At 50.8% G+C, this 10,661-nt stretch overlaps 1 long non-coding RNA gene across 1 annotated transcript; it reads right to left on the bottom strand.

The window, feature by feature from the left end:
- Positions 1-560: 560 nt before the first annotated feature.
- Positions 561-10,373, bottom strand: LOC147582782 (uncharacterized). Its single transcript, XR_015248781.1, has 3 exons — positions 10,201-10,373; positions 1,380-1,491; positions 561-953 (listed from the first exon to the last, which is right to left on the bottom strand). It is a non-coding gene; the product is annotated as an uncharacterized LOC147582782 (long non-coding RNA).
- Between the last annotated feature and the right edge of the window lie 288 nt (positions 10,374-10,661).

A 10,661-nucleotide genomic window follows, 5' to 3' on the forward strand; every position in this document is an offset into this window, starting at 1 on the left:
CCTGCCACCCTGCACGGCCCTTGGGTCAGGGGCAGTGCCTCCGAGGCCTCTGTGCTCCCACAGGGGGGCCGAGCACCCCCTCCACGCTGGCCTCCTGGTTGAGGAGAGGAGGGACCCCCGCGGGCAGCCTCTGAGCCCAGGAGCCCGAGATCGTGGCTTCTAACTGCGGTGAGAGCCTTCAGCCTTCAAGGCGGCACCGAGCTGCCGTGGACGCGAAAGCCAACACTGAACGGTCTTCTCCGCCTCCCCCCTCCCCTGAGTTCTGCTGGGGGCCGGTTCATGGGAAGTTGGTTCATTGGAACTGTCCCCGCCGCCCCGGTGAGAAATGGGACGTTGTACACTGTGTCCCCTGGAGAAAGTCTCCCATCTGTTCGCTCTGTGAGGATAATTACGTGGATAAATTACCCGCCTCCTCGTCCCTCCCCAGCCCGGGTGAGAGAGGGGGTGTGCTCGGGATGAAGGCTCCCGAGTGACCTTTGAGATGGCGGAGTGTGACTAAACCGGCTCCTGCATCAGCCATCTGCCCGGAGCTCGACCGCGGTATCGATTTTCTACTCGAGGGGCGGAAACCGGACATTTATTTTGAAATCTGTTCCGTAATGAATCTGCGATTTGGGAAGGGTGCTTCTGCAATTATTAGCGTTGAACTTGATGTGACTTCCAGCAACAGAGAAAGTCACTGTCACTGGGTTTACTTTTACCTCTCATTGTCAAGAGGAAAGACCCCAGGCTGAGCGGTGCTTCCCACCAGAGCAGTGCATAAATCTCTCTCTGAATACCTCGGCTGCACATTGTGTCACGTGGAGTTTTCTCTACCTCGGGAAACCCTGGCTCCGAGGGTGGGGATATTGGGGAGGAGTCAGCTCTCGGCACTAACCAGAGGTAGTGCCTTGGGCAGTTCTCTTCCTCTTCCAGGGCCTCCAGGCTTCCTCTTCCAGGGCCTTCCAGGGCCTCTGGAATGGGAGGAGGAGATTTAATTTCAATTTCCCCCATAGTAGGGAGAATAAGGTTCCCTCCCCCCCCCCCGCCCACCACCCCCCTAAGACATCTGTGCCCTCATCCTTGGAAACCAAAGATGCCAGGTTGCATGGCAAAGGAAAACGGAAGTTGCCGATGGAGTTAAGTGGCCCATCAGCTCAGCTTCAAAGAGGGAAGTGATCCTGGGTTATCTGGGTGGGCCAGTGTCAGCACGAGGGTGCCTGCAAGTGGACGAGGAAGGCAGAGGAGGGACAGCCAGAGAGATGGCAGCTTGAGGAGCGTTCCGCCCGGATGTCGCCGACTTTGGAAGAAAGAGGCCAGAAGCCAAGGAAGGCTGGTGGCCTCCAGAAGGTGGGAAATTTGAGGAACCAGAATCTCCCGCCCACACTTCAGTTTCTGACCTTGCAGACCCATTTCGGACCCATGATTCCGAAGCCAGTCTTTGCAGAGCACTTGTCACATACCAGGCCGTTTGAGGAACTTATGCGAGGCTCACTGCATCTCGAGAGGAACCTGAAAGGCAGGGATTGCTGTTACGGCCACCGTTTGACAAACAAAGAAACTGAGGCCCAGAGGAAGAGCCGGGGGTCCAACCCTTCGGGTCGTCGTCCTATCCCCCATTCTCTGTGCAGACAGTGGAAATTTCCTCAATCTTACAGAAGTGCTCTGCAAATATGGCGTCCAGTTAAGGTGGCCACCAGTCCCAGTGTGCCTGGAATTATCATTAATGGCGCCCCTGCCTGCTCAGTGAGGATAAGGCTTGGGGGGGTAAATCACACAGTCACAGCAGTGTGTTGAGCCCTGTCTCCCAGGGCTGACTCAAGCCTCAAGGAAGAGGGTGGAGGCGGATGAGTGAAGGAGTGCCAGCCAGGCTCAAGGAGCACATAAGGAAGTATGACTTGCCTTCGAGTCCCAGTTCTAGGGCCATTTTGTTGTCTGACGCTGGGGAGACAAGAGCCCACACAATCAGCCCCCAGCCCCGGGCTAGCCTTTCCTGTCTTTTTCTTCACTTACGGGCTTCTTTGAGGATCCCTAAGCATGATCGGGCGCACACCTGGCTCAGGGACTTTGCACTTATCCACACACATCACCTCCTCTCCTCCCAGAGCTCTGTGCGCAGACCTCAGCTTCTCAGAGAAGCCTTCCTGACCACTCTGTTGAAAATCGCAAATGACTCCTCCCCAAACCTAACTCCTTTGTTTCCTTTACTGTTCTGCATAAGTCCGAACACCCATCTGACATATTATATATGTTACTTCTTCATCCTGTTTATACCCTGTCGGCCCCACTGCAATGCAAGGCCAGCGGTCTGTCCAGGGAAGGCCAGGGGTTTGTCCTTTTTAAAAAATGACCGCATCCCTGGTACTAGCAGCAGCATCTGCTGTAGAGTTGGCACTCGATGAATGAATGAATGGATGAGCGGATGAATTCAGGCAAGAAATGATATCTTGGCTTTGAATTCGTAGACTTGAGAAACAAATTAATTTGAGAGATATTGGAAGAAAAGCTTCTCACACTCATTTCACATTCAGCAAACTTTTCCTTTGAACTTGCCGCATGTATTGTCCTGTTAAGAGATTATCCTAGGGACGCCTGGGTGGCGCAGTCGGTTAAGCGTCCGACTTCAGCCAGGTCACGATCTCGCGGTCCGTGAGTTCGAGCCCCACGTCGGGCTCTGGGCTGATGGCTCGGAGCCTGGAGCCTGTTTCCGATTCTGTGTCTCCCTCTCTCTCTGCCCCTCCCCCGTTCATGCTCTGTCTCTCTCTGTCCCAAAAATAAATAAACATTGAAAAAAAAATTAAAAAAAAAAAGAGATTATCCTAATATTATGTAAACTTTCATTTATTTTTTCCAAGACTGAAGGTTTCTCCATTTCATTTAGCTGTGCATCTGGAATGCATTTTGATGTACATAATGAGATATGGAGCAGATTTAATATTTTTTATCTAGATCATTAGGCGCTCGCAAAATGTTCTGAATATCATTCATTGAATAATCTTCCTCCCCCCAAAAATGGAAATGTACTTTATCACGTCGCAAAGTCTTACGTCGATGCTGGTCTTTTCACGAACTTTCTCCTGAGCTCTGTGGCTCTGTTCCCAACCAGCTCCACGCTTCAGTTATTACAATTTGACGTGTGAGAGTCCCTGGTAGAGCTCACGCCATGATTTCTTTTTTTCAAAAAAAATTTTTTATGACTTACTTTTCCAAATTCACGTTAGGCCATGTTCCTCATGGCAACCTTGTGGAACTTCATTTTTTTATGGATTGAAGAAAGAGGCAGTAAATACCCAGCCAGGATTAACTCCATCCAGGAATATACTATGCGTCGCATTCTTTCTTTCTTTCCATAGTTTTACTCATATGGATCGCAGACACATGTTGTTGCCTCTAAGTGCTGAATACCACTGCTGTGGAAAATTAGATTTGTTTCTGGTTTGGGTTTAACTGCTTGTTTTTATTTTTTTATTTTATTTATTTATTTATACTTTTTATTTTATTTACTTATTTATTTTAATATAACTTATTGTCAAGTTGGCTAACCTACAGTGTATGCAGTATGCTCTTGGTTTTGGGGCCAGATTCCTGCGGTTCATCGCTTACATACAACACCCAGTGCTCATCCCCACAAGTGCCCTCCTCAATGCCCATCACCCATTTTCCCCTCCCCCATCAACCCTCAGTCTGTTCTCTGTATTTAAGAGTCTCTGATGGTTTGCCGCCCTCCCTCTCCGTTTGTAACTGGTTTTTCCCATTCACTTCCCCCATGGTCTTCTGGTAAGTTTCTCAAGTTCCACATATGAGTGAAAACATATGATATCTGTCTTTCTCTGACTGACTTATTTCACTCAGCATAATACCTTCCAGTTCCATCCATGTTGCTGCAAATGGCAGGATTTCACTACTTGGCAACGAGAAAGATTAACTGCTTATTTTTAATACAGAGGGCACGTTAATTTGGGAATCTGGATTTTGTTCCATCAACCTTTTTGTTATTCTCACATCAACATCAAATCTGGTAGAGCAATTTCCTCCTAAACTCCCTTCCCTTTTCAACAAATGTCTAGGTTTTCCTTACATGCTCTTCTCTTTATGGGAATGTTATCATTGACTCAGTCGGCTCCCTAAATATGTACTGATCTTGTAGCGCGTTGGACTTCCAGACACGATTATAATCTCTGAAAGTTCTAGTTGATTCTTGGAGGTCTTCATTAAGTACGTGGTCTGCTGATGCTTTTTGTTCAAATACCGTCCTGTCTCTCACTGTTCACCCAAGGGTCTGGGTGTTAATCATGTGCTGTCCTTTGACGCTTTCCTGTCACTATCCTGGACGTGACTTGCACCCCTCTTTCTGTTCAGCAGGTCACACATTTACGTCTTGGCTCCACATCTTGATTGTAAGGGTCTCTGCTTCCGGACCAGAGCTGCAGACTCCCAGTCAGTAACTACCGGCTCGATCAGGCCAAAGAGCAGAAGGAAGTCATGTGTGAGCTGGGGTCTTCCCATCGTGTACTGAAAGAGCTCGGAGTCCAGATGTCATCCAAGGATTCTCCAAATAGTAGGCTGGGATTTGGCTGAGGGACCCGTCCTTAGGAACATCGAGCCTCATTCATACAAGACTCTCGGTGCCTCAGGTGATGTTCTAAGAACCTTACACAAGGTAATTCACGTAATCCTCATATAAAGTGGGTACCATTATTACACTCCTTTCTCGTACGAAGCTTCTAAGCACAGAGACCATTGGGTCACTTGTCCAAGGTAATGCAGTTAGAAAAACAACCGAGCCAGGATCTGAACCAGCGGAGTGTGTCTCCAGAGTTCATGCTCTAACCACCACACCCACCACCTAGGGGAGTGCAGCTTACGGAGAGTTTCTTATTGTTCCATTAGTACAAAGTGCTTGGGCAGCGTGCCAACTTTGACCTTTTGGGTGCCAGGCAGTTTCCGGTACACCGACAGAACCCGTCAATCTCTTCTAGTTTCCGTTTCATTCTGCTCTCTCCGAAAATAGCCTGCATGACCTGGAAACCAAGGTCTCTCCATTCTCCAGGGCCCCGCCTCTGAGCACTGGCCGAAGAAGACGTTGTGTAAATAGGGCGACGTGCCCCCACGGAACCCGGTCCCCCTATAATGTGGATGATCACATCCACAGGGCTCCGGGGTGAGGAAGAATGGCCGCCTCCTTGTTCACAGGGAGAAGATGTCCAGCAGAGGGATCCTGGCTGTGTCTGTAGACTCTCATTTCCTGCTGGTGGATAAACAGGTGGCAAATGGCCTGCCAAGGATGTGACCGCAGAGCAGGATGACCCCGCTGGCCACTGCAGTTCTCCTGACATTCCCAGCTGGAGTGATTTGAATAATGGTTCCCATTTCCTATTGTAGAGCACAGGAGATAGTCAGGACCTTGCTGGTTGACGCCTCCAGCATCGTGGCTTGCGGAACTGGGGGCATCCAACATCTCCCTCCGGGTGCACGGGCATCATGTCCAATGTGGTGACAGCCCATGATAGCCAGGTCCTCGTCCCCATAGGGGACGGCGCTGACGGAGGCCAGCAGCCCTTTTATCAGTCTGCAGCTCCTAGGCAGCGAGCGGTTGGCCTGGACCATTATAGAGTCACAGAGAGGTCAGGATCTCCGAGATCAGATCCTTCCACCGCTGTTCCTGTAGACAAACCAACGGCTCAAGATCCGGGCCTGGGAAACTGTAGACAAACCAACAGTAAATCCGGGCCTGGGAAACTGTAGACAAACCAACAGTAAATCCGGGCCTGGGAAATTAGGGGGGCGCTCTTCTTTTCTTGAGGCTCCCCCGACCTCTCCCTGGGAGTCCTCACTGGCTGAAGGCATTAACTTCGCCTCCATGTATACATCGAAGCCAACGCTCCCCTGAGCTCCCATCCTGTGCATTTGGTGGCCCAGACACGCTAATGTAACCTCTCCAAATTGAGACTCACACCTCCCTCTCAATCTGTGTCTTCTCCATCTCGATCAATGGCCAGGCCATCCTTCCAGTTGCTCAGGACCCGCACCTGGGGGTCATCTTTACCACCTTCCTTTCTCTCCTAAGCCACAGCCAATCCATCAGGATGGTTGTATGGGCTCGATCTTTGGAAGACATCCCCACCGCTCCCCACCACCTCCACTGCTGCCCCCGGGTCCGAGCCACTGGGTCTCATACCTGGTTTCAGTGACGGCCTTCTCATTGCCTCTCCCCTCCCGCCCTCGTCACCCCATCGAAGCAGTCTAGGTGATGCGCAATATCTCTGCTTAAAACCCTCTGTTGGTTTCTCATCTCATGAAATGGAAGAGAAATGAACAAAGATGGAAAAAGAAAGCAGTGCACCAGGAACTGGCTCTGGAGTCTGCTTCATCCTTCTCTGGAGAAAAATGGGCAACTTTCTCCAGTATCCAATGGTTAGAGTGGCTATTTTAAGAGGTCAAGGCGTCAGCGGCCCATGGGTTGCCCCCACCTCTCCTGCATTCCCTCCCTGACTCCCCACTGAGACCTGTCCTCCCTGATCCACCCTCCTGGGGCCCCAGCCTCAGGGTCTGCTCCCCCTGACTCTCACCCCCTTCCCTCCTTCCTCCATGGACCCATAGGTCCTCGTAGGCTGCTCCGCTGATGAACAGGTTCCCAGAGACGGCGGAAGCACTGGGAGCCTCCTTCTCAAGCTCCAGCCTCTGTGCGAAGCCCCAGATATTGACATTCTCCGTCAACTCAAACCCAGAAGATTCAAAAACATTGCCATCTTCCTACCCACCCCCAGTCCACTTCTCCTTCAGACTTGTCTGGTTCTGCCCAGCCATCCGGTCACTCACCGAGGCTCAAAGACATTGCAGTCATTTGGGGTCATCTTTGGCTCCCCCCGGGTGTCAGTTAGAATGCTTTGGGCCACAGCTAACAGCAACTCCAACAATGATTCATAAAAAATAAGGGTATTTAGCAAAAGATCGGGCCGGGTAGCTGCAGGCATCACATGGCCTTCTTGTGCTGCAGTCGGGCCTAAAAGGGCAGTTTAGGGAGCATCTTTTTTGTGCCAGTCCTTTTTAAGGATACAGACCTTTTCCAGGGGCTCCGTCACACATCCTCTTGGGTCCCCTTGGCCACAGTGAGGTCACGGGCAGTGCTCACTGCAGGGGGGTCGGGAAGTATCGGGCACGGTGCTTGGGATAGTCAAGATTGGTTTTGACCCACCAAGGCCCACCCATTTTGCCTAGAAAATGCTCAGGGATTTGTTGGCAAGAAGGGTGGGGATGGCTGTTGGGTGGGAGACACCACACTATCTTCTCACATCCCCGACATCCTGTCCTGGGTGCAGCTTTGCCATTTTCTTACCCCCTCTCCCCGCCCCCACCCCACCAATGCCTCTGCCACGTCTGTTCCATTCCCGTTCCTAGTGCTTTGACTCATGCGGCCCCGGCTCTCGCCCTGATAGAATATCTGCCTCTAACTATCACGCTGCCTCTGGTCAATCTTTTCTCTCCCAAAAGACCGACACCCTATCCAAGTACAATTCTAACTCTGTCACTCTGGCTCCTGACTATCTTTAGTGGCTTCCTATCTCCCAAGTTAGATAGAAGCCTCCTCACATGGATAGTCAAGGCCTTCCACAATATGACTGCTGACAAAGTAAAATCAGCCCCGTTTGCAGTGAGACCCGGGAGGGGATCCAGGAAAGAGGAAAACAACCCTTCCGGCAGCTGGCAGCCAGCAGTTAGGTCATGACGGAGCCATATCAGCCGGCACGATGCTCACGGAATACAAATACGTTCAGAAAACGACCATGTGTGAGGCGAGGCAGAGAGAGAGCACAGAAGTGATTGAACATGCCCCTCTCCTGCTAACGTGAGTGATGCCTGCCTCTTCACCACTGAGAACGCGAGCCTGCTTTCACCTTTCTGCCTCCGAGATAAAAATATTTCAGCTACCCAGCCACCAAAGTGTCCCACCTGTTGACCCTGCCTCCTTAATCCCCTCGCGAAAGCATTCAGCAGAAGCTCAAGCCGTGCAGAAGCACTTCCCCGTCCCTCTTACCAAGATGCTCTGGGCTTGCCGTGAGGGGGGCGGGGTCTCCTCTGGTGCAGCGGGCCGAACCAGTGGAACCGTGTAGCTGAATCCCCAGTGGTCTTTGGTTGGCGGGATTCACATCGTGGTCCAACCTTCCAACTTCATCTTCCTCGGTTCCCCAAGACCTCCTTTACAAGTCAGAACTTTGTTTCCAGTTTCGCACAAAATTCTGACCAAGCCTCTGCATGCAGCTGTCATTTTTCAAGAGGTGCGGAGGACGGAGAGAACGTGTTGATTGCGTTCACTGACCATAGATATGGAATCGCCACGATCCAGATTATGAGAAACTCTACTGGTCACACAGCCCGGGATGGCAACAGAGGGCTTCTCAGGAAAAGAGGCCTGGAAGGGGAGTCTTAAAAGACATACGCCAAGATCTACCGAACCAGTAACCTTGGCTCTAGGGTCTGAGGAGGCCCCTGGGGTGGTGACGCCGTGGAGATTGACAGGGAGGGTGGTGTTCCCTGTGAGTCAGAAGGTGGCTACTTCTGGAAGGAGGGTAGGGCTGGCACTGGGATGCGGCCACGGAGGGGCTTGGGGCAAAGTGCTGTTTCTAGACTTGGTCCGGGTCATAAGGATGTTATAAGGATGCATTTTTGTGTTTTTCGGTGACCATGTTTTTTTTTTTTTTAAATTTAATGTTTATTTATTTTTGAGAGAGAGAAAGAGAGAGAGAGAGAGAGCGTGAACAGGGGAGGAGCAGAGAGATAGGGGGACACAAAATCCGAAGCAGGCTCCAGGCCCTGAGCTGTCAGCACAGAGCTGGACGCGGGGCTCTAACTCACCAACCGTGAGATCATGACCTGAGCTGAAGTCGGTCGCTTAACCGACTGAGCCACCCAGGCGCCCCTTTCGGTGACCCCGTTTAATTTTCAAGTGAAAAGGTTAAAACGTGTAGCCTTGAACAGGTCGGTTTCTGCAGACAAGGACAAAAAGCAAGGAGCCCAGATAGGAGCCATTACGGCAAACCAGGAGGGGTGATGAATGGGACCTGAATCAAGGAGGCAGCAAAGGAGTTGGGGGCTGAGGTCAGACGCTGGACATTTTGGAAGGACCGACAAGATTCACTGCCACATTGGACTGAGCAGGAATGAGAGAAGAGAAGCAAAGTTATGCCACTGCCTCTCTCTTGGCCACAACCACACATCCTGGTGAATGTGGTGACCGACCAAAGGCGCCACCTTTGTATGGACAGGATGAAGGTTTCACACAAGTGTTTGAGAAGCCATCATTGCCTGCAGGGGGGTGTTGGTGATCCCTGTGAAGGAAAGGGTGCCTTTCTTCTGGAAGGATCTCAAGCCTGTCACTGAGGCGCCTGGTCACACTGAGATGGACAGACATATGGACAGTCGCTGGAAGCCACGTAGCCCAGACACGTTAACTGACCGTGGGACGTTTGACTCCAACAGAGCTGCCAAACTAGCCTGTCAGGTTTATATTGCCCTAGGAACTGGGGCATCATCCCCTCCCCGTCCCCGACCTACACATCTATCCTTCTCTCTCCTGAAATTCGCGTGAAGCGGGGTGTCCTTTTTGTGGGAGCTCATTATCCGTTTGTGAAATCGAATAATCTGTCTTATCTCCTTAAAAATGTCAAGCTCTGCTCTGTCTCTCTCTGTCCCAAAAATAAATAAATGTTGAAAAAAAAATTAAAAAAAAAAAAAAAAAGGGGCGCTTGGGTGGCGCAGTCGGTTAAGCGTCCGACTTCAGCCAGGTCACGATCTCGCGGTCCGTGAGTTCGAGCCCTGCGTCAGGCTCTGGGCTGATGGCTCAGAGCCTGGAGCCTGTTTCCGATTCTGTGTCTCCCTCTCTCTCTGCCCCTCCCCCGTTCATGCTCTGTCTCTCTCTGTCCCAAAAATAAATAAACGTTGAAAAAAAAAATTAAAAAAAAAAAATTAAAAAATAAAAAAAAATGTCAAGCTCATAAAATAAGGGATCAAGGCACTTGAGTAATTTAAGGGGAAAGACAGTCACTAACCAAGTCTTTGACCTTTGTTTCAGTAGGCAAGCGAGGTAGGTGTCTTACCAAAGTCTGCTTTTTGGCCGTCGGAATCCTATTTGCCCACTTTTCTTACGATTTCTGACATGCGTAAGTTACCTTCTGCCCCTGCGAGCTATAGGGTTTCCCAGGCCTGCTCCCTGATATGTTTTACCGTCTTTAAGCCGACAGCTCCATGGACCGGGGGAGCTGTTAGAGTCTAGGCCCCTAAGCGGGTGTCCTGGTGTCCCGCTCAGAAGCAACCATCCATTGTGAGCCAGTGTCTTTGCAGGAAGGCTGCCTGCAGCTTTAAATGGGTCCCCCAACCTTGGGCACGGGCAAGGTGCAGCCCGCTGTGCTAGGAGTGAATTATGATGTCAGTATTCCAGAATCCCTAATGAATTCTCCTGAGCAAAGAATGCTGCTGCCCCACCTCCCCCACGCCACGTTTCTGGTTGATTCATGAGCAAAGGCAAGAAAAATCCACGGCTTTGGGGGAATAAAGAAGAGTGAGATCATTTCCGCGTTGAGAAATCACTGTGCTCCGATCGTTGTATCTGTTAAGGAAAGAACGATTTCATCTTCCATTTACTCACCTCCTCATTATCTAGATTCAGAACCCTTGCCACTCCCCCT

Source organism: Puma concolor, chromosome A3 (genome assembly GCF_028749965.1).
Source record: "Puma concolor isolate L17-30 chromosome A3, mPumCon1.1.hap2, whole genome shotgun sequence".
Lineage (NCBI taxonomy): Eukaryota > Metazoa > Chordata > Mammalia > Carnivora > Felidae > Puma > Puma concolor.